The sequence below is a fragment of the Patella vulgata genome, chromosome 5 (assembly GCF_932274485.2).
Source record: "Patella vulgata chromosome 5, xgPatVulg1.2, whole genome shotgun sequence".
NCBI lineage: Eukaryota > Metazoa > Mollusca > Gastropoda > Patellidae > Patella > Patella vulgata.
Window position 1 is genome coordinate 49,392,186 of NC_065883.2, and position 25,271 is coordinate 49,417,456.

General features: G+C 34.5%; 1 protein-coding gene across 2 annotated transcripts in view; it reads right to left on the reverse strand.

The window, feature by feature from the left end:
- Positions 1–25,271, reverse strand: part of LOC126821149 (zinc finger protein GLI4) — a 188,192-nt gene that overhangs the window by 66,865 nt on the left and 96,056 nt on the right. The window lies entirely within an intron of this gene.

Here is a 25,271-nt window from a genome sequence, read left to right on the forward strand (position 1 = left end):
CCTAATTAAAATAAACTCTGTAATTATATTAGAGAGACATTGTTTCATAAATTATTATCTATTGTAAAGTTAATCCAGTAATGTATTAAGGATTATAAAGTTAGGGTAACTAAGAAACAAAGCTAAGGTATAAAAGTCCTGAAAATTGTATATTAAAGAAAGGTAGTTAACCACAGGCAGGCAGAGGACATACTGAAGGGCAGGTCTCTGATAAGTTATTTCTTAGATGCTGTTCCTTATTAAGTTACCTAGCCTATGGGTCAGTATTGTATATATATTATTATTGTTAAGTATTGTTACAGAATATAAGATTATACCAAGAAGAAATGAGTTATTGAATTATTGTATGTTCAATCTTACACTCCCAACTAGATTGAATATATAACCCATCGTTGAAGGTTGGACCATATATAAGCAGGTAAATAAACCCCGGATGATAACAATATCATTTGTCAATGCTCCTCAACAATTGTGGTTATAAGAGATCCTTGGGTAACAGATATGTTAAGAAAGCCCTCACTGTTGCTGATTGAGTGATATTTGTATCCTTGGTCAGAAAGATTTTATTTGATTTTTCAAGGTTGTGAGGATATTTTATAAACCCTTTATGACAACACTTCACTAGCTGGTCACTACAATCATATACCTAACATTTTAATATCATGTGCATGTCTGGGCTATCTCATGATCTTAATATAGGCAATTCATTTATTTAGCCACATACAAGTCTTAATTGTCAAATATTGACAACAAGCGGTCCAAGAGACTATTTGACAGAGTGAAGATTTTCAATGTAAAAAATCTGAAATCACTTCACAATTTTTGACCAATCAAAAAACTTTTCTGTTTATCGCACTTTTATACATGCATTCAGTTCAGACCTTTAGGCAAATTACATATCATGCACCTGTGTATCATTTCTTATCTACACTAACAATTTAAAAACTAAATGAAAAGTGAAACATATGTGTATGGCAGCAACAATTACATATAACCTACATAAACCCTATCCTAATATACAATCTATGTTCACATCAACAACTTATGTTGAGTTTTTTTCCACCTGCTTGAGTTTATATAAACAGAGAGACTACATGTCTTAAACCCATTCAACAGTTTTTATCATAAATACCAGCACCTGACAACACCACCCCTTATCCTAATACCTCGTCATTTTGGGTCACCCCTTCCTGTTTTTTCTTAAGGTTCGATCACTGTAACTAATTTTAATTATTCACCATTGATCAACTGTTACAACTAGTTACTGGAGACACCACCCAATGCTCATTATTTTTAATGCCAAAAATACACCCTTTCTCTCCATATTCATAGTTTAGCTTTTAATCTTTCTTTATCTTTCTTTGTATCAAAAAATCATAGTTCAAAAATTTTTTTGGGGGGGGATTATTTTGAAAGTGTTTTTTATTGATTCAGCCATCTAAACAATTGAAACAGATTTGATGATATTATGAGAGATTTAAGAGGGTTCAGTCAAAGGCATTTGACTCATTATGTATGTATAGGATATAAACCTACCAGAGGTTGATATGATAGAGAACAAGCGGGCGAAGCCCAAGTGTTCTCTATCATATCAATCCGAGGGAGAGAAGGTTTATATCCGACATATACAACGTCATAGTTTTAATCACCCTTAAATTAAATGGACTCTTCCATTAAAAGTCAACAATGATTGGATAATTGCTTGATAGTTTCTGCCAAATAATGAAAATTACCGAATTAATCATGTGAATGCATTGTTTATACTGTCGCCATTTTAGAGTGGATGTAAGTGCCATTGAATTGAAAGCAAAAACAAAATGGATAGTAATACGTTATCAGAAGAATAATCAATTCTTTTTAGCCAAAAGATTGACGGTGGAATAGATGTGAATGCAAATTCCGATGAGGATCTGCTGCTAGTCAAAGGCTGAAGAAAATTTGGATCAAAATCCAGAGTCTTTTTCGATAATTCTGACAGTGACCCGTGAAGATTTTCGATATGTTCTGAGAAGGATTTGACAGACTGTGTTAAGTGGACTGTACCCAAAAACACTTTACAAAGGAACTCTTGGGCTATAAATACTTTCAAGTCTTAGAGTGTGTGGAGAAATAATAAAAATGAGGACGAAAAGAAAGATATCTTTGACAAGGATAACCGATCTAAATATGCTGATAAGTACGCCGTCTATTTCGCTGCTGAATGCTACAAACGGTCAATAAAAAAATTTACTTGTCAAAAGAATAAAAATCTATTTCGGTGTTCTTTGTATTATTTCCATCATCAACGTCATCAGTGGTTGATATGAACCAAATATATCAACCTGAGATGACGACATGACAGGTTGATATTTCGATATCAACCTGTCATGACATCATCAGAGGTTGATATGGACCGAATATATCAAACTATGATGATGTCATAACAGGTTGATATGAGATATAACTGCTATGCACATCAAAGAAAAAACTACTTTGGGTTATAAACATGCATTTCAAGTTTCATCTAAAACGGATCAAAATTGTGACCTCTAGAGGGTCCAAAACCTTGATATACCATATTTTTACACTGTTTACGTATGAGGGGTCTGATTTTCACGAAATTCGAACTCAACTGTCATTAAGGCGTAACGGTGATATATTCAAACGGTTTCTTAAATTGGAATAAAATTGTGACCTCCATATGGTTCACAAGCTAAAAAACATGATTTTTCGTACAGGAAGTTACGGTCCGATATGCGCGAATATCAAAAGGAACTAAGAACTTTGGGTTATAAACTTGCATTTCAAATTTCAACAAAATCAGATCAAAATTGTGACCTCTATAGGGTCCACAAGCTAAAAAAGCGATTTTTCGTACAAGTTATGGTCCGTTACATGCCAATACCGAAAAGAACCGAGATCTTAGGGAGATAAACCTATATTTCAAGTTTCATTGAAATCGGATAAAAATTGTGACCTATAGAGTGTCCACAAACAATTGTGGATGGACGGACAGGGGCAACAACGATATACGTCCACATGAAAATGTCGGCATATAAAAATGGACATTAACTCGTTCGTCATTGTAATAGATCTGTGTATTTATGAAAACAAATAAATAAAAGAAAGGTCAATTGATGACCTGGGTTAACAAGAAATTCATTATACAACTAATTCTAAAATTCAAACAATAAAAATCACATCATCCCCTTATCTTCATTTAATATATAATTAGCTCATGATTATTTTGAATTAATGTTTAAACTTTAACAAGCCAACAGTGAGGCTGATGTCCCCTGCCGAAATCCCAAATTAAATAGATGACACATATTAATTAATCGCACATTTATTTTTTTCAAAAGTATCCAGCAATCCAACTGATTATCAACTATACACTAAGTTTAATCACTGTCTATCAGATAGAATCAAATAAGTTATCTTGTCCCAAGCATCCGCAATAAAATTGCTTAGCTCTGCTTATCTTTAGCTCGAAATGTTAATCATTGAACTCAGTCAAGACATTCACCTAATGAACATCTACATCAAGTTTAAACTTATTACGTTCGAAAGTCTTGACCAATCACATTGCTTATCGCTCCTTAGCCTAAGCGGATAATTCTCATCATCGAACTTAGTCAAGGTAATGATATAATGAATCTATACTCAGAGTTTCATCACTCTCACTTAAATATAACGAAAGTTATCGTGCCCCAAAGCATTAACCAATCAGATTGGTTATCTTTGCTTACCGTAAGCAGACAATGTTTATTCATCGAACTCCATCAAGTTATTCAAGTTTGAACATTAGCTACCTCAATCAGAAGGAGAGTTATTGTGTTCCAAAGTCTCGACCAATCAAATTGCTTATCGCTCTGCTTACCCTGAACAGAAAATGCTCATTATCGAACTTAGTCAAGGTATTGATGGAATAAAACTATACACCAAATTTCATCACTCTGACTTAATTAGAACTAAAGTTATCGTGTCCCAAAACATCAACCAATCAAATTGCTTATCTCTGCTTACCCTAAGCAGAAAATGCTCATCTTCAAACTCTATCAAGGCATTGACTTGTTAAAGAATAATCCTATTAATCCTATAATTCACTATTGCCAGCTGAGAAATTGGCAAAAATATCATTTTCATTTTCATTTTCAAACGTTTGAAAAAAGCTACTCCATGGTAGAGAATAGAAAACAAGGGAGGTAATTGGGAGGTAATTGTGTTATTATTTCCTGTGTAAATGAGTGTGAGAATGACATCTATGATCGTATAATTGTGAGTTGACAACCTATTGAGCTAAAGACATAGAAATAATTACGTTTTGACTTTCTTAAAAAATTTGCAATTTACACTTAAATAAACACCTATGCCGAGTTTGAACGTTCTATAGCTCTATTAGAAGGAGAGTTATTGATATAATGAAACGATACACCAAGTTTCATCACCCTCACTTAATTAGAACTAAAGTTATCTTGTCCCAAAGCATCAACCAATCAAATTGTTTATCTCTGCTTACCCTTAGCAGAAAATGTTCATCTTCGAACACCATCAAGGCATTGACCTAATAAACACCTACACCAAGTTTGAACATTCTAGTTCAATTAGAAGAAGAGTTATTGTGTCCCAAAAAGTGTGACAGACAGACAGACAGGTGGACGGACGGACGAACCCATTTTAATAGTCCCCTTCTTTCTTCGAAAGGCGGGGGGACAAATATAAATGAAGAAAGCAAAGCTCTGATTACAACTATATATAAGGCCTTTTCTCCAAATGGTAAGATAGGTTGCCAGGCAACAAAACATACGCCCACAGAAGCTTAATCGTCAAAGCAGTCGACAAGGGTTGTCACATATTTATTCTTTTGTAGGTAATTAGGGAAATTTAATAGACAAATTCATACAGATGACATTATAATTCTCATCGTTTGAGGATTCACAAGGTTCTAAAGATAGGTTGCCAGGCAACAAAACATCACCCACAGCAGATAAATCGTCCGAGCGGTCGACAAGGGTTGTCACATATTTATTCTTTGGTAGGTCATTAGGGGCATTTAATAGACAATTTCATACAGATGACATTATAATTTTTGTCGTTTGAGGGTTCACAAGGTTCTAAAGATAGGTTGCCAGGCAACAAAACATACGCCCACAGCAGATAAATCGTCCGAGCGGTTGACAAGGGTTGTCGCATATTTATTCTTTGGTAGGTAATTAGGGGCATTTTAATAGACAATTTCATACAGATGACATTATAATTTTCGTCGTTTAAGGGTTCACAAGGTTCTAAAGATTGGTTGCCAGGCAACAAAACATACGCCCACAGCAGCTCAATCGTCCAAGCAGTCGACAAGGGTTGTCACATATTTATTCTTTTGTAGGTAATTAGGGGAATTTAATAGACAATTTCATACAGATGACATTATAATTTTCATTGTTTGAAGGTTCACAAGGTTCTAAAAACTAAAACAAGGGCCGTAACTCTGGAAGCAATCTACAGAAATTGTTCAAATTCAACAGGCTTTTTTTCGTTTTACTAATTCAAATAATGCATATAAATTTCATACAGATCGGATGATAACTTTTGTTTTTCGAAAGTTCACAAAGTTCAACAAAGTAAATCAAGGGCCATAACTCTAAACATAATAGACGGAAATTGCTGACATTCAATAGGCTTGTTCGTCTTCATTTCAATAATTTAGGTGATAACTGAAACTGTTCGTTTTACTAATTTAAATGATACATATAAATTTCATACAGATCGGATAATAACTTTTGTCGTTAGAGCATTTACAAGGTACAATAAAGTGAAACAAGGGCCATAACTCACGGCGTAATTAACAGAAATTGCTGAAATTCAATAGGCTTCTTCGTTTCACTAATTTAAATGATGCATATCAATTTCAAACAGATCGGATGATAACTGTTGTCATTAGAGCGTTCACAACATTTAACAAAGTAAAACAAGGGCCATAACTTTAGATGTAATTAATGGAAATTGCTGAAATTCAATAGGATTCTTCATTTCACTAATTTAAATGATGCATATCAATTTCAAACAGATCGGATGTAACTGTTGTCATTAGAGCGTTCACAAGATTCAACAAAGTGAAACAAGAGACGAACGGACGGGGGCGACGGCAATATACGACCACATTTCCATGTGGGCGTATAAAAACAAAAACAAGGGCCGTAACTCTGGAAGTAATCTACAGAAATTGTTGAAATTCGACAGGCTTTTTCATTTTACTAATTCCAATAATGCATATAAATTTCATACAGATTGGATGATAACTTTTGTCATTCGAACGTTCACAAGGTTCAACAAACTAAAACAAGGGCCATAACTCTAGAAGTAATTGACAGAAATTGCTGACATTCAATAGGCTTCTTCATTTCACTAATTTAAATGATGCATATAAATTTCAGAAAGATCGGATGATAACTTTTGGCATTAGAGCATTCACAAGGTTCAATAAAGTGAAACAAGGGCCATAACTCTAGACGTAATAAACGGAAATTGCTGACATTCAATAGGCTTCTTCGTTTCACTAATTTAAATAATGCATATCAATTTCAAACAGATCTGATGATAACTTTTGGCGTAATTGAGTTCACAAGGTTCAACAAAGTGAAACAAGGGCCATAACTTTAGCCATAATGAAAATAAATTATTGAAATTAAATAGGCTTCCTCATCTCACTAATGTAAACCACATATATCAATTTTAAAACAATCGGATAATAACTTTTGGTGTTAGAGCGTTCACAAGAAATGGTGGATGACAAACGGACGGACGGAGGCGAAGGCAATATACGACCACATTTCCATGTGGATGTATAAAAATGGATAATCAAGACTGTGTTTTTTATTGTACTGACTTAGAAAATTCAAAAGCTAATATCTCGGTTCAGAGTGGATCAATTTGACGAATATTTTCAGCAAATTCCCTTTACATTATCTAGTTTTTAACTATTACAGTGCGAACTGCGAGCTCTTTATCTGATCTCCCATAATGCCCCTTTAAGATACAAATTAGAAGATGATCACTTCTCAGTACTAATGGGAATTCTTATAAATCCAAACTAAGTCTAACTTGAAATCCTGTATTTTGTTGAACATTCTTCAACTTTTTAAGTGTGCAAAGTAATATGAACTGAAGTCCTATTCATCTCAGACATTTTGGTACATCTGCTTTTGAGAATTTTTTCACAACTTTGCAAATTTTGGAATATATGGAACAATTTCCCTCTTTTATCTGTTGGCCTCATGATCAATGTTCTTTTTGCAGAATTTGTTTATTCTGCTACTAATTATTCTCAAAAAAAATGCTAAATTTGTCTAAAATTTGTATGCATGGTGTTACCGGTAAAACATTTCTTACAACTCACAGACCATTGTCTTCAACATATCGTAGATGGTAGAATTATATTCTTATTCATTTTTTTAAAAAAATGGTATAAATTAGTATTACAATGGGATGAAATTATAAACTTTCACAGTTATGTATTTGAAAATAATACAGTGTACATGATATTGTAATTTATTTTCAGGAATTCATTTGACATATAACTTTATCATTCTTGTTTGCTGCCAAATGTAACTTAATCAAACATCATCAAAATTAACTCACAATTTTTTATAAGTGATAAATATTAGCCATTTCAGGGGTTCAAAATTGGATTATGGTAACAATAACTTTTCTAAATCAAAATACGACCACATTTTGCAAGAGAACTTATATAGGCCTTTGCCCGTTGTTCAATCCAATTCAGTTTAATGAATAAAATTTTGCAAGAGATGGATAGAGAACAAACTAAAAACATAATAAATTTTCTGTACAATAAGGGACCATAATCCAGAAAGTTATGGTGTGAAAAGCGCAAATATCCAAAGGGACTGAGCTCTTTAGGATATAAAGATATGTTTTAAGTTACATCAAAATTGGATAAAAATTGTGACCTCTAGAGGGTCCACAACCTTCGTAGTACATACTTTTACACAATTTGGGTACAAAGAGCGGCCATTTTGTTGGGCAGTTTCATTTCGATTTTCCCGAAATTCGAATTCAACCTTCATTATGATGGAATGGTAATATATTTTAACGTTTTTTGAAAATCAGGAGCCATAATCCAGGAAGTTACGTTCGAATGTGCGCGATTATCAAAAGGAACCAATATCTTTGTGATATAAACATAAATTTAAAGTTTCATCAAAATAGGATAAAAACTGTTGCCTCTAGAGGGTTTACAACTTTGATATACTATATTTTTACACTATTTGTGTACGAGGTGCGGCCATTTTGTCCGGCAGTTTTAGTCCGATTTGCACGAAATTCAAACTCAACCATCATTAGTATGAAACGGTGATATATTCACACGATTTTTTTTAAATCAGATAAAAATTGTGACCTCTAGAGGGACCACAAGCTAAAAACAAGATTTTTCGTCCAATCAGGGGCCATAATTTAAGACGTTATGATCCGATATGCGCGAATATCGATAGGAACCAAGATCTTTGGGTTATAAACCTGCATTTCAAGTTTCATCAAAATCGGGTGAAAATTGTGACCTCTAGAGAGTGGATGCAATTAAATTTGCATTACTTTTAATCCAAATAATACTTTTAATAAGAAAGAAAGTTGTGTATTGTCAGATCATGTATCAACATTCTCTATAAGTGCATCATGCATTTCCGAAAAATTCTGCCACATTCGAGGCAAAATTTCCCTCACTGCATGGCGTATAACCGACTTCATTAGCATTGAACGTATTGTCAAGTGAATAAAAGTACAAATACCTGTACAAATTCAAAGCAATCAAATAAATACTGTAAGACAGCTCTATGAAAAAAAATCTCCAAATTATCTATTTGGAAACTTTACAATTATTTTCACCAATAGTTATAGGGAAGAAGTTTGTGTTTAAATTATACTTAAAAGCCTCATACAGTTTCAAAATTCCATTTAGGTCCAAAAATTAAGCAAATCGATAAATTCCATTTATAGTTCTAGCCATTTTAATTTTGAATCGGTTTTTATTGATTGCATGCCCATAAAGGTCTTTTTATCCTCAGATGTGCTTAGTTACAATAAAATAGCACTGTCATATTTTTTACTTTTGAAATATATGTGAATGATCTGGCTTTATATAACAACAAAGTCATACAGATTTTATGTTTTAGTCCCTGCTACTGGAATTTTAGACCAATATTTAGACCAGAAGTTGTTGAATTTTGAAATGCATCTATTTTGTTGTTTTGCCCGTTAGTTAGAATCAATAGTACTTGATTTCATATCTGTCATGCAGTGCGGGACTGGTGGGCCAAAGGCCCACCTATCAGGTCATTGACCAAGGCCCACACAAGTACGCTGCGAAGACGCGCCACGAGTGCGCCGAAGGTGCGCGAACGACCAAGGGAGGTCTGGCGGGAAATTTTGAAAATTGACAACCGCAAACCCATTTTCCAAGCATTTCAGACCAAAGCAGAAGAAGGCAAATTTTTGATTTCCTGATACAATTAGATAACAGAATGACCTAAGAGCACTATCATTAGATGAATTTGAGAATTCTCTTCAGTGTCAAAAAACAAAAGATGAATAACATGGTTCTCGGTATAGAGGTCAAACTCATAAAGTTTTTTCCTTGCAGTATACTTCTTTTTTTGTGTTGTTTGTCAGTCATTTTTTTCCTATCTTTTCTTTATACTGTCCTGTGTCCTGTCAACTCCTTCCTTCCTTCTTTTCTTTCTTCCCCCTCTCCTTTCTTTCTTTTTTCTTTCTCTTTTTTCTTTTTTCTTTCTCTTTTTTCTTTTTTCTTTGTAGGCTTAGGCCCACTTTTTTTAATGAGCTTAGGCCTACCTGTCACGGACAGGTTGACAGGTGGGCCCAGCACGGCACTGCTGTCATGTACATTTGGTTGATTTGTATTGGATTTCTCACAATTTGTAGAATACTTAAACTCAGTTATTATATAATGTGAACTATCAAGATTCTTAGTTAACAAGTCAATTCCAACATAGTAGATTCTTGTCATAAATCATAATGGCCAAAAGGTATTATTTTTGAGTGAAATCTACTAAACATATGAAATACTATGCCCTGCAAATGACATGCAGTCACTTCACAAAATATCCAGAATAACCATGATTTGTTGTGAATTTTTCATGATGACAATATCTATAATGATGATGTATAGCGACATCTTTAAATCTTGTCTTTATCTCACTGAAACAGTAAACAGCTAAACAATACTTCTAGATAATACTTACCACAAACAATTTAACAATTAATGATAAGAATCAACGTAATTTGTAGGTATCTACATACATTAACCTTGTATCCGTAACGGTAGGTATCAATTGATCAGACTGTATTACTCCATTTTATGTCATATTTTATGATAATTTGTTGAGTATGATATTGGACTTCGTTTCCGAATAAATATATTTATTGAGCACTTTACTATGAGAATCAAATTTTGATCACTGAATACTATCTATTCTATGTTTCCTGTAAGAATTTATCACCAAATTAATATTTGAATGTCTTTTCCATAAATATCCTTCCATCTGCTCTCAGTTCTCCATCTTGCAATCCAACAAATGCGCAAAGAAATTTGACTATCTTTTTATGCACTCTGCAGTAAATTTTCCATTTGCTACTATATTCCATTATTTAATATCTATTCAAGTTACAACTGGATCCAAATCACTTGCGAATATAAAATATCCAACACAAGATTAAGATTTACGTATATCCATCCATCCATCCACGTAACAATAAACTAATATAACAACATACAATCATATATATATGTAAAACACAATGTATATTGACGGTTATGTCGATCCTCTGTGGAGCAGAACTTGGAAGAAAGATCGTTAACTATGCCTTCGCAAAGAGAAAACTTACCTGTGAAATTACATCTTACTGTCTCGAGATACTACACCAGCCACTAATAATCCCCAAAAGTTGCATAAAGAATGAAAAAGATCACAAAATGTCCATTTCTTGGGAGTTATGTGTGTGGATATATGCCACCCAAGTTAAGCTTTGCCTACCTCCCTGTTAGTTGAGCTGAGAGGTGGAACTTGATCTATCTTCAACCAGTGCTCTATGGTAGCTTTAGCAGGCTATTAGCCAATCTAAGGTTAGCCCTACACTAAAATAAGTTGTATTTTACGATATAAGAGACCACCCACATTCAGCTCAAACAAATAGAGGCAGGCTGTCAATACACAGCTATAGGCTTTTGATTGTTCCTACTTTTACAATGTAGAGAGCAAGAAATCTTGTGTATTAATACAGTTTTCACTCTTGTACAATGGAGTTTTTTCTTGCCAAAACCTATTGGTATTCAATAGCATGTGAAGGGTTGGTGACAGAGTATTAAGGAGATTCCATTGCCTGGACAAATAATATGGTGTAAAATGAGTGTTATGATTTAGCCAAATGACGTCGGATAGTGGTACTGAATAAGCAATGTATTGTTGCTTTTTGTCAAGGCTGTGTACCATAAGACCTAGTTTTTGTATCTACATCATACAATGTTGTTGACATCTCACCTTTACCTGCGATCTCGTTTCTTTGATATCAGTAAGTCTGTGATCAGGTGATCCCTCCTTATTAATTTGTTTTTCACCTACTAGGGAGTCAAACAAGGGATCACTTGTCTCTTACCATGGTATAAAAAGACAAAAAATAGATATCACATCTATTCACCCCATTTTTTGTTCTCATACAAAACACAATGGCTTACCACATAAAGTTATTTGAGAAATATTTTATTTTACTGAATGATAAAAAACCCCACTTCATATCAGTGACATGTTTTCTACATAGTAGTATAATAGATGACATATAACTAGAAATTAATTAAATTAAAACTCTATCAAATCATGCTTCACAAATAATTTAAAGATTAATCATTGGCTACTGGTGCTGCGGCCACAACATTCATAAAGATACATACGCCCACAGCTGCTAAATGCGAGCAGTCCAAAAGCGCTGTCACATACTTTTTCTTTTGTCAGCAATGAAAACATTTACAAGACATAAAAAACTGACTACGAGTAACAACTCATTAAGTATCTTCTTTGAGCGGCATTTAGCAACTGACACACGTAAAAAACACAAAAACCTAATAAGGAACACAATTACTATTCTAATTAAAGCAGCGTTTCATTGAGGGTTCTATCATTGGCTGGATAATGTTGAGAGAACCCTCAATGAAATGTTGCTTATGTTCCATATTATATTTTTGTGTTTCTAACACATTAAGTAATTATTAAAATCATTAGAAATTGTTTACCTTCTAGTGCTGCCCAATGGTAACGTATTGTATACAAAACATGTAATATCATGAATTTAACAGTTCAAGTTATCATTGAAAATCAATTGGTTTCTTCCTCACAGGACTGTGAACAGTGTGTATAAATTTGAGCTTAATAATTGCATGATATAAGCTTGGTCTCTATAACATCCACAAGATTTTTCAAAGTGATCAAGGGCTATGACTCTGGCAGTAATTATTGGAAATTGCTGAAAACCAATAGGTTTCTTTGTCTGTGTATATATTTAAAGTTAAACAGATATTCATTGTGGTGACAATATACAACCACATTTTAATAATTTATCTCCCAGATCAATTTATCTGACTGTTTGAGGCCATTTTTAAAAAATTGTTGTAGCCTACCTATGCAGGCACCTATTCATGAAAATGTGTGACTTTCATTTGAAAAATGATTTTTAATTTGAACAAGTAAGAAATAATAAGCAGTTTCCAAAGAAATTTCTAATCACTTTTATAAAACTACCATTAATATTCTGTTGAAACACTAAAGCTGTTTATTTTCCAGGAGTCTACCGAAGAAATTTGAAATCCAATCTCGCTAGTTTGGATTTATGCCCGATAGCCACATTTATCATGTCACACAATGAAAAAATGCAGGATAAATCCTTATTTGAGCTATATAACCCTGTTTACCAATTTCAGCAAATTTATTTTTTTTCTGTTTACAATTTTTTTTTTGTGAATTTTTTTCACTCAATCAATGTTTTATAAATTAAGGACATTTCGTCAACCATGGGATTTTAAAAACATTTAACATTTTACGAGCTGCCCCAAGTTGTTGCTAACAAGTCTTAAATGGGCTACTGGTTAGTATTGTTTTCTCATTATGTAAACTAAACCTTTTTCCATCCATCTTAGTTATCCCATTTGCCAAGCGATTAGTGTAAAGGATTTTAAAGTATGTGATTAATACAAAAAACATGTTTTTTAAAATTAGTTTTTTTATACATAGCTTTTTGAAGGTGCGGTATTGACATAATGGTAACATTCTAAAATGGTTTTGAATTAAATAGCTGCTGTTCTGACTTATCAGGGTAATCTTTAAGGTGTAAGGTTGCAGGGTGTTACATTAATAAATATTTCCAATGCCTGGTTTTTCTACATGGCTTAAAGAGAATGTAAATTCATGGTCATAGCATTAAAAAAATTGTCAACATGAAACTTATTTATCTCATTTCTTGCAAAGTTTTCCCATTATATGTACGATTCATTTTCTTCACAAAGACATTTGTAACAAATTGTAATTTTTTTTCAAGAGAGATATAATACAATCTACCAATAAAAGTTTATCATCCAATAATACATTCTACAGTAGATATCGCTTGTGTGATAAATTTCATAATCTACTGCGATATCTCCTTAGAAGATATTACTTTACATGAATTTGATTGATCAGTTAAAAAGGAACTACTTTTTTGTATTTTCAAAGAACAGTTCATTTTTTTATTAAAAGTAACTTCTTTTTTTTTTTATTAAAAATGAATTATTTTTGTTTAATTGACCTTGATGGAAACACTGGGTCAATATAAAGGACTTTGCAATGGTTGAATTTCTGTCAAAAAATGATGTATCACTACGCTACGCTGTTATGTAATCAAGTTCAGTAAAAGTGAAGTCTATAGCAAAGAATTATATTTATTTGTGCATGTAAGAAAGGATTGGGTGATAAAAACTCTCCTGCTCGTCTTCTTTGATATCAAAAAATATCAACACTCGTCGATAAAGTAAAAAAAACTCGGCTCATTATTTTTACTTTAACGCCTTGTGTTGATATTTTTTGATATCAAAAAAGACTTGTAGATTCTCTATATAATCAATCTGAACATTTTAACAAAACCGATGAGAGTTTGATATATGAACAGAGTTACCTCCCTTGACACATTTTAAGACTAAATTTATCATTATACAGACGATTCACTTGACTAATTTACCACTTTAGCTATTTTATACACTTGACATGTCTACAACCTGTAGAAATAAATTGGTTTATAAACAGTAGGCTTAAAAAGATTGATGAATATAAACAATTAAACTTGATTATATAATGAGTTATCCCCCTTTATCTCAAAACACTTATATTCACAAACAACAGTCTGGTTATTCTAATTCATAACAAAATCGGTGTAGTAATGTATATTTCATGTTAGATCATTATGTATATCATATTATTTCCTTATGAAAAATAAAATTGCATGATTGTGAAAATATATTCCATCATCAGTTCATGATGCATGTAAATTGTTATTTATAGCTTTTCTGTGAAAAAAAAGCTCTGTGGATTTTTAAAGACTGTTTTTCCTATAAATCTGCGATCAAATGAATATAAAACACATCATATTACTGCAACAGATTGTACATGAAAAATTGACATCAAGCATATAGAATTTCCTATGTTGCTAGATTCTTTCTTAGCAAACATGGTTTAATATGTAAAGAAACCTGGGGCTGTTCTTACAATATGTTTTATATCAAATAAGTTTAGGTAATGTGAGCTCAGTATAACACAAACACACCACAAAATGTTCTCAGAAAATAAACACCCTGGGCATGGAAATTACCATCACTCAGACAAACAGATGGATGAATTGTATTTTGAAATAAAACAGTTTGATGTTAATTCAGTGCAGTGCCTCTTATTTTAGGACCACGCCCAATCATTAGTTCTAAGTTCAATTCACACTATTAAAAGAAAATATAAAGATGAAATAAAATATTATAAATTGCTTTTCAAAATAAAAGGTTTGATATAGAACCAAATGTATTTATAGAAAATTCCACAAATGACATTATTTTTTATGTTATAACAATTAATATTTTACACATCATTTCAAACTGAGAGTTTCAAGGAGAGATGTGTAATCAACAACCATTCATTTGTTCTTGGGGCATAACATCCACTTCCACCTAGGGTGATATAGCAGACAAGTATTTCCCAGGAAACTTGCAAGAAGAGCCATTTGGAGATAGAGGAACAATTAAGAAATTTTATCACCTCCATTTCCTTAATTAAAGATGCAATTGTGCCTTTTGAGATACAGTGTCCAATGCAGCTGTTAATGACTGTTTATAAAATACTTCCAAAGACATTGCTCCTCGGTACAAGTAACCAATAACCTTTCTTTCATGTATATAAGAGGTTGTGTCACAGAAAGAATAAACATAAATGGGACCCATCGCAATGAGGAAATTTTGAAAATTGAGTTATTGTTATTTTCACATTGTCCAACTCATTACCTTCAATTTGATGTATAGTTTGTTTGAAACGGGCAAAAACTGACTTAGCTGTGTCCATTTGAAGCTCCCCAACTCACAAAAGTAATTTTGAGAAAGATAGGTTGCCAGGCAACAAACATACGCCCACAGCAGCTAACTCGTCCGAGCGGTCGACAAGGGTTGTCGCATATTTATTCCTTTTTAGTGTAGGTAATTGGGGGCCTTTAAAAGACAATTCCATACCGAAACAAACTGAAACAAGGGTCTCAACTCTGGAAGTAATCTACAGAAATTTTTGAAATTTGACAGGCTTTTTCGTTTTACTAATTTAAATAATGCATATAAATTTCATACAGATCACATGATCACTTTTTGTCATTCAAACGCTTACAATTGCCATAACTCTAGAAATTATTGACGGAAATTGCTGAAATTCAACAGACCTGTTTCACAAATTTAAATGATGCATATAAATTTCACAAACATTGGGTGATAATTTTTGGCGTTAGAGCATTCACAAGGATCAGTAAAGTGAAACAGGGGCCATAACTCTAGATGTAATAAACGGAAATTGCCGAAATTCAATAGGCTTCTTCGTTTCACTAATCTAAATAATGCATATAAATTTCACAAAGATTGGGTGATAACTTTTGGCGTTAACAGCATTCACAAAGTTCAACAAAGTGAAACAAGGGCCATAACTCTAGACGTAATAAACAGAAATTGCTGAAATTCAATAGGCTTCTTTGTTTCACTAATTTAAATCATGCATATCAATTTCAAACAGATCCGATGATAACTGTTGTCATTAGGGCGTTCACAAGGTTCAACAAAGTGAAACAAGGGCCATAACTCTAGACGTAATAAACGGAAATTATTGAAATTAAATAGGCTTCATCCTCTCACTAATATAAACAACATATATCGATTTTAAAACAATTGGATGATCACTTTTGGCGTTAAGAGCGTTCACAATAAATTGCGGACGTACGGACGGACAGGCGGACCAATGGACGGACCGACAGACAGACGGACGGGGGCGACGGCAATATACGTCCACATTTCAATGTGGGCATATAAAAAGCAAGTCAAAGATTTGATATGTTCCAAAACAAAATCCCATAGCAACCCGGCCATTTATTTATTTCCTGGGGTTTTCAGGGGTGCTGAAGACGAAAATCGTAGTTCAAATTTGATCCAACAATTTCCGCCATTTATTTGTTATTTTGTTGTTTAATATTTTTTTATTTAGGATTGCAAGGGTGCTGAAGACGAAAATTGTAGTAAATGCACTCTTTTCATAACGAAACATCCACAACACATGCGGTATATTCACATCATAGTGTTATACTGAAGAACAATCTATACATTAGTAGTCTATATTTTGTATATAATAACTTTGGTGAGATTCTCATCAATTAATTAGCACCTTCGTGCCAGCTAGTGGTCAGGAGATTAAGGTTGTTGATTGGGTAATCATCAAAGAAGCCGTATGCGTGTTCTTTTAACACGTGAATTAAAATAAGGTTTTGCGTGTAGGATAGGTCTATTATTATTTTCAGGTACCTTAACAGTATCAAAATTTAATTGGTAAGAAATGCTTACGTTCACTTTCGTGCATTTAGGCTTTGATGTAATTAAACAATAGCAGACCGTTTTTCCCACTCGAGAATCGTCGCATTTCGGCACGTTGGTCGTTCTCATTTTTTCGACCCATAGTGATAAGAGAATTTTAAACAATAATATCCAATATGCATTCCTTACTTTGCAGGTCGTATGAAGAAACGACAGTAAACGCAATTCAGGTATCAATAAAATTCTCCTCGAAAAGAAATTATTGGCCATTTTGTTTAGTTCAATTTAGGGCCTATAAATTATTTTTTTTAAAGATGAAACGAGATATCAAATAATCACCGTTTGGATTAATTATTTAGAGTAAATAATGAGTTGTCGACTGCCTTATCGTTGATCCTTGACAGTTGATTAGTATTACTCAATGACACACCCGCTTGTCGATTAATTTACATAATTCTGCAATGTGGTTTTGACTAACACTCAACGGCAATCTATATACGATCAGAATTAATTTTTTCTGTAGCACTTATCAGAATGAATCGCATGCAGGTACCTAAAAACATTATCGCCAAAACCAAATATCTATTGCCTGCTCGAACCAGCCACGTAAACATAATGTGTCTGGGCCAATCAGCAAACAAGTTGTTTAGTCAGCGTAGCAACAAGCAGAGTTTGTTTACATTTTTTAGGGGTTTAAAACTCGATTGTATCCGTTCAAAATTAATTCATCGGCAATATTTTGGTCATATTTGTACACTAGAGATTCTCCGCTTTATGTAAGTGGAATAACTGGTCGTCCCGCTGCAAGCGAAGAAAAATAATTAATTTCGCTGAGAATTTTAAGAAATAGGACAGATTTAAGAATACGGTACTCTTACAAAACGTTCAAATAAAGGCGTTCTAAAATCTTTTATTGCTATTTTGATCTTTTGTGTCAATAGATAGTATATTTATAGACTCATTTTTGTGAAAATCTCAATTTTGATCAAAATCAATATTTTCACTTATTTTGTCTTTAGTTCAAAATTAGATAACGTGCATTCCAACTCATTTTGACATACCAAGTCACAAATATCAAGTACCGGTACAATTGATCCTAACTAGTGGTCTAATACCAAATCCAGCAAATAACAGTTAGTGGACTAGCCCCATGAGAAAAACATTAGCCTTCCATTCATCATACAGATTAATATTTTTAAGAAATCAGTCTCTATTTAATGTCATCAGGTAAATGGAATTTAGGCCAGAAAATTTTGATAATGAAACTGAGTCTGGTTGCAGCCCATATTTTGGAATTTGATATGTTGTTTATCAACGTTTTATTTTTTCATTTCAGTGCAAAGTTAAGAACTCACTCTTATCTTAGTTCCTCAGTAAGCACAACTGTTTACAGACAGTGTGAAAATAAAACATTTTTCAAAGCTTTTATTTCCTTTAAAATCACCTTCTAAAGAAATATGAATTTCATATATTTTGACCTTTTCTGCACTGATCCCAACTTCCGGCACGATTTAAATGAAGGGTTTAGCCATGAGAAACTGATTTACTTAATATTTTCTAACATTAGTAAGAAAATTAGGCCCTTTGTGAGTATTTGGGATTGAAAATATACAGCAACTAAAGTACCCCAGATGTTAATTTGTCGATTGTTGTCTACAGCATCTGCTCTTCCTTACTCCCTCCAAAATTGTTTATTTTTACAGTAAACTTTCTTTTGCCTTTCAAAGAAGCAATCACCGATTAAAACATCTTATGTTATGTGAACGTTACTTCTCAAATAAACATGCATGTACTTAGAACAGATTTTCACGCATGCAAAAGTTTTGTTTTGTTTTAAGAAGAGTCTTTGATATGAGTAAAGAAATTAACAGTTAATAGGATCAAATTGATTATCTCCCTCACTGCTAGATTGGCTCAGTTATGTTTCTTCAGTTTACTTCATGTTGCTTCTATGGTTTTATTTAACAGATATATTTTTATTGCTCAAAATAAATTTTACTAAAAATATAAATGGATAACAAATTTAATTCCATTGCCCGAACCTATTTAAGCCAGCCGCTGCCAGACAGGATACGCCCACATTTTGCAAGAGATGGATAGAGAACAAGATAAAGACAAATGGATTTTTTTGTACAATCAAGGGCAATAATCCAGAAAGTTATGGTCTGAAATGTGCAAATATCAAAAGAGACCGAGATCTTTGGGATATAAAGATATGTTTTAAGTTTCATCAAAATCGGATAAAAATTGTGATCACATTCGTATTGCATACTTTGTCGGGCAGTTTCATTTCGATTTTCCCGAAATTTGAATTCAACCTTCATTATGGTGGAATGGTGATATATTAAAACGTTTTTTAAAATTGGAAAAATATGCGATTTTTCGAACAATCAGACGCCATAATCCAGGAAGTTACGTTCGGATATGCGCGATTATCAAAAGGAACGAAGATCTTAGTGTGTAATGGTGATATATTCACATGGTTTTTTTAAATCGGATAAAAATTGTGACCTCTACAGGGACCGCAAGCTAAAAACGTGATTTATTGTACAATCAAGGGCCATTATTCAGGAAGTTATGATCAGATACGCGTGAATATCGAAAGGAACCAAGATCTTTGGGTTATAAACATGCATTTCAAGTTTCATCAAAATCAGATCAAAATTGTGACCTTTAGAGGGTCCACAACTTTGATATACCAGATGTTTACACTAATTGTGTACAAGAGGCGGCGGTTTTGTCTGTCAGTTTTCGTCTGATTTTTACGAAATTCGAACTCAACCATCCTTTGGGTGTAACAGTGATATATTCAAATGTTTTTTTAAATTGGATAAATATTATGACTTCTATCGAGTCCACAAGCTAAAAACACGATTTTTCATACAATCAGGGGCCATAATTCAGGAAGTTACAGTCCGATATGCGCGAATATCGAAAGGATCCGAGATCTTTGGGTTATAAACTTACATTTCAAGTTTCAACAAAATCGGATAAAAATTGTGACCTCTAGAGGGTCCACAAGCTAAATACGTGATTTTTTGTACAATTAGGGGCCATAATACATGAAGTTACGGTCTGATACATGCCAATATCGAAAGGAACCAAGACCTTAGGGAGATAAACCTATATTTTAAGTTTCGTTGAAATCGGATAAAAATTGTGACCTGTAGAGTGTCCACAAACAAACTGTGGACGGACGGACAGGGGTGACGGCATCATGTGGACGTATAAAAACATGTGCAAAAAGCTTTATAAGATAGGTTGCCAGGCAACAAAACATACGCCAACAGCAAGTAAATCGTCCGAGCAGTCGACAAGGGTTGTCACATATTTATTCTTTTGTAGGTAATTAGGGGAATTTTATAGACAATTTCATACAGATGACATTATAATTTTTGTTGTTTGAAGGTTCACAAGGTTCTAAAAACTAAAACAAGGGCCATAACTCTGGAAGCAATCTACAGAAATTGTTCAAATTCGACAGGCTTTTTTCGTTTTACTAATTCAAATAATGCATATAAATTTCATACAGATCGGATGATAACTTTTGTTTTTCGAAAGTTCAAAAAGTTCAACAAAGTAAATCAAGGGCAATAACTCTAGATGTAATTGACGGAAATTACTGACATTCAATAGGCTTGTTCGTCTTCATTTCACTAATTTAGGTGATAACTGAAACTCCATAGGCTTGTTCGTTTTACTAATTTAAATGATACATATAAATTTCATACAGATCGGATAAGGTACAACTAAATGAAACAAGGGCCATAACTCATGGCATAATTAACTGAAATTGCTGAAATTCAATAGGCTTCTTCATTTCACTAATTTAAATGATGCATATTAGGCGGGTCAAACGACGGCTAAATGATGTCGTACGTAGAACAAATTGCAACAAAAGGTTTTTTGTTTTCTATTGATTCATTATGATGTCCTAAGTAAGGAAAAGAAAGTTTACCAAAATCGGAGTCCAAATAAGGACAGGGGGCGTGGCCAAATCCAAGATGGCGGCTGTCGATCAAAAATTGCAAATATCTCTAAAACTATTGGATTTAGACACCATAAATGTATTGCGGACAGATAGGAAGTCGGTACCAGCGAGTCCAAAAATGGCGACGTTATGTCTCTATGACGTCATGACGTTACTGTGACGTCACAACGGCATATCAGACGTCGCATTTCTTCCAAAATTAGTCCATTTATGCATGTTAACAGTAAAAACGAATGCTGATTCAGAGAAGAGGGTATGCCCATTATGGGTTGATAAAAAAGAACAATGTGTTACAATAACGTAGAAGGAAGCTAAAGGTGATACTATTACAGTAGCTGTAGTAACACGGATTCATTTCAATTGTCGACAAAAATAGCCTACATCAATAAAAAGAAATGAAATGAAATGGGGTGATACATATATGTCCTACTGTTCTGCTCCAACTGGGCTCCATCAGTGTGCTATGAGGGGAGTTTTGCCGTGCAGTGGCGCAAAGGCACTCTTATATCGAATTCCAACTGCAAAGGGTTCTTTTACTGGAGAAGTGCATTAAAGGTTGAATGGGCAGGGCTGACCAGTTTTGACATTTGGGCCACTCAGAAGTAGGTTAATCCCCAAAATCATCATAAGGATTTATATTTTGACACAGGCGTATTCGAGATGTGTTACAAAAAAAAAAAAAAAAAAAAATTTGGCTGTAATGCGACCAGCGCCCTCTGGCAGTGTTGCTAAAAGCATCACTTAAAGAATTACGTTTTGGGGGCCCCGTATATGTGGACAGACAGGAAGTCAATACCACAGAGTTCAAAAAGATGAAAACTAGTCTACCCGACATTTTTGGTTTTGCCACGGGCTCTAGCTGAAAGTCTGTTGGGATGTATTTTTCCTGATGAGCCAGGCTAATACCCTTGTCAGACTAAGGTGGCGTCCTTACTGCAATGCTACGGCGATGGAAAATGGTCGCAGAGCGCGTCAAGATCGCCATAAGCGCGGTAAAAGCGTGATGGAAACGCCGGATATCGTGTTGTGGTCTCCATGGTCGTGAATGATCGCCGAGTCACAGCGTTTGTTTTAAGCATATTAAAAACAAACGCCAAGACTCTAAGATCTAACCTGGAAAGTTGTAATGCCCCCGTCCGACCGGGGTGGCGTCCTTACTGTGCTGCAGCGACCGTACAGCGACCAGGAAATGCACAAGGTCGGCGGCAAACGTGAACACAACGTGCGAAAATGTCCCAAAATATTACAAATCGCGTTTTCACATCTTTCCAGGGCAGATCGCAGAACCTTGGCGTTTGTTTTGAACATGCTCAAAACAAACGCCGTGACTCGGCGATCATTTGCGACCATCGAGATCACAGCGCGATATCTGGCGTTTTTCCACGCTTTTATCACGCTTATGGTGATCTTGACGTGCTCTGGGGGTTTTTCCGTCACCGTAGCAGCGCAGTAAAGGGGTATAAGCATACGACTTTTTTCAAGTCTGTAATTTTTGGGGACATTTCTCACGTTATGTTTACGTTTGGTGGCGACCTTGTACATTTTCTGGTCGCTGTACGTTCGCAGCAGCGCAGTAAGGACGCCACCCGGTCTGACGGGGGCATAATGGTACATGTATTAGTCCGGTAGTCAAACACCAGGTTAAGCCTTGCAATGGAAATAAAGCAGGGCCCGTAAGAGAGGGGGGAGGCAACTGCAACATTTGTCCAGGGTCCTGGAGGTATGCCGCGTAATGGTAATGTTTAAAAAAATACATTTGTTGGTATAAAGTAATAAAAAAAACACCACACTGTTACTTGATCGTAAAGCAGAAGAAAACCGGTAACTTTTCTGAATGTAGGTATCTAGTTCCATGGGGAAGATTAGAATCGGATTCTGTCAGTCCTACTTTTTTGGAAAAATTGGTAAATTTAAAACTATAAATCACCTGCCCCAGCCTTAGTGCCCTGGAGCCCCGACCCGTTCTTGTTCCGTTTGATGCTATCATCATCGTCAGGGTACAATCAATGAATGAATGATCGCTCTAGGTCGGCTGACTGGTATCCGATCATTAAGAACAAAACTGAAAGCGAAACTTCTACTTTCGTCTTCGTTTTATTAGGTGCTAAAAATCTCAAGGTTTTTCAAACATTTTTGCAAATTGAGGACCCTTTTACCACCAATGTGCTTTAGCAAAGTGACCTCCAGTTACCCCAGATATACGCCAAGTGAAGCTGACTATGTGTCTTTCAAAGCCTTTCGCCGAGTTGCTTGTCCCATGGCCTGGATCTCGCTGTCACAGGCCATGAAGGAGCAACATTAAGGAGCTCAGCGACTCAATGTTTGACACCCATTTTGTGCTTGTACTGTGGAAGTGCATTGAATGTTGCATGGACAGGGCAGACCGATTTTCACCTTTTTGGAATCTCTGGTATCGAGTTCCTATCTGTCCACATATAAAGTAATGCTTTTGGGGACACCGCCAGGGGGTGCTGTTCACATTACCGCGAAATTTGGTTTTGTAACACATCTCGTGTACATCTACGAAACCGGTGTCAAAATATAAATCTTTCTGATGATTTTTGGGCCAAATGTCAAAATTGATCAGCCCCACCCATTCACCCTTTGATGCACTAGGCCTACTTCTTCAGTAAAAGACCTCTTGGCGGATGAAATTCGATATACGAGAAGGCTGTTGCGCCATTGCAGGGCAAATTTTCCCTCATAGCACACTAAGGAGGCCAAATCGGAGCAGAACAATAAGATGTATTACCTCATTTTATTTCATTTCTGCAACAATTGAAATGAATCAGTGTTCCTGCAGCTACTCTAATAGTATCACATATCGGCAATCCAGCAGTAGTTCTTTTAGCCCCCCTTCTCCGCACTTGTAACATATTTTTCTTCTTTATCAACCCAACATAATGGGGACACACTCTTCTCTGCATCAGCATTCGTTTCTGCTATTAAGATGCATAAATGAACTAATTTTGGAAGAAATGCGACGTCTGGTATGCCGTTGTGACGTCACAGCAACGTCATGACGTCATAGAGACATAACGTCGCAATTTTTGGACTCGCTGATACCGTCTTCCTATCTGTCCGCAATACATTTATGGTGTCTAAATCCAATAGCTTTAGAGATATTTGCAATTTTTGATGGACAACCGCCATCTTGGATTTGGCCACGCCCCCTGGCCTTATTTGTACTCCGATTTTGGTAAACTTTCTTTTCCTTACTTAGGACATCATAATGAGTCAATAGAAATCAAAAAACCTTTTGTTGCAATTTGTTCTACGTCAAATGTTAGTTTGACCCGCCTATATCAATTTCATACAGATCGGATGATAACTGTTGTCATTAGAGCGTTCACAAGATTCAACAAAGTGAAACAAGGGCCATAACTCTAGATGTAATTAACAGAAATTGCTGAAATTCAATAGGCTTCTTTGTTTTACTAATTTAAATGATGCATATAAATTTCATACAGATCGGTTGATAACTTTTGTCGTTAGAGCGTTCACAAGGTGCAAAAAAGTGAAACAAGGGCCATAACTCCAGAAAAAATTAACGGAAATTGCTGAAATTCAATAGGCTTCTTCATTTCACTAATTTAAATGATGCATATCAATTTCATACAGATCGGTTGATAACTTTTGTCATTAGAGCGTTCACAGGATTCAACAAAGTGAAACAAGGGCCATAACTCTAGATGTAATTAACGGAAATTGCTGAAATTCAATAGGCTTCTTTCTTTTTCTAATTCAAATGATGCATATAAATGTCATACAGATCGGTTGATAATTTTTGTCGTTAGAGCGTTCACAAGGTGCAACAAAGTGAAACAAGGGCCATAACTCCAGAAATAATTAACGGAAGTTATTGAAATTAGGCTTCTTCATCTCACTAATGCAAACAACATATATCAATTTCAAAACAATCGGTTGATAAATGTAGTCTGTAGAGTGTTTACAAGAAATTGTGGACGATGGACGGACGGACCGTGGGCGTATAAAAATTAAAGATAGGTTGCTAGGCAAGTAAACAGTAGCTAAGTCATCCGGTCAGTCAACAAGGGTTGTCACATATTTTTTCTTTTGTCAGTAATGAAAACATTTACAACACCCTAAAATCTGATTACGAGTAACAACCTATTAAGTAATTATCAGAAATCATTAGAA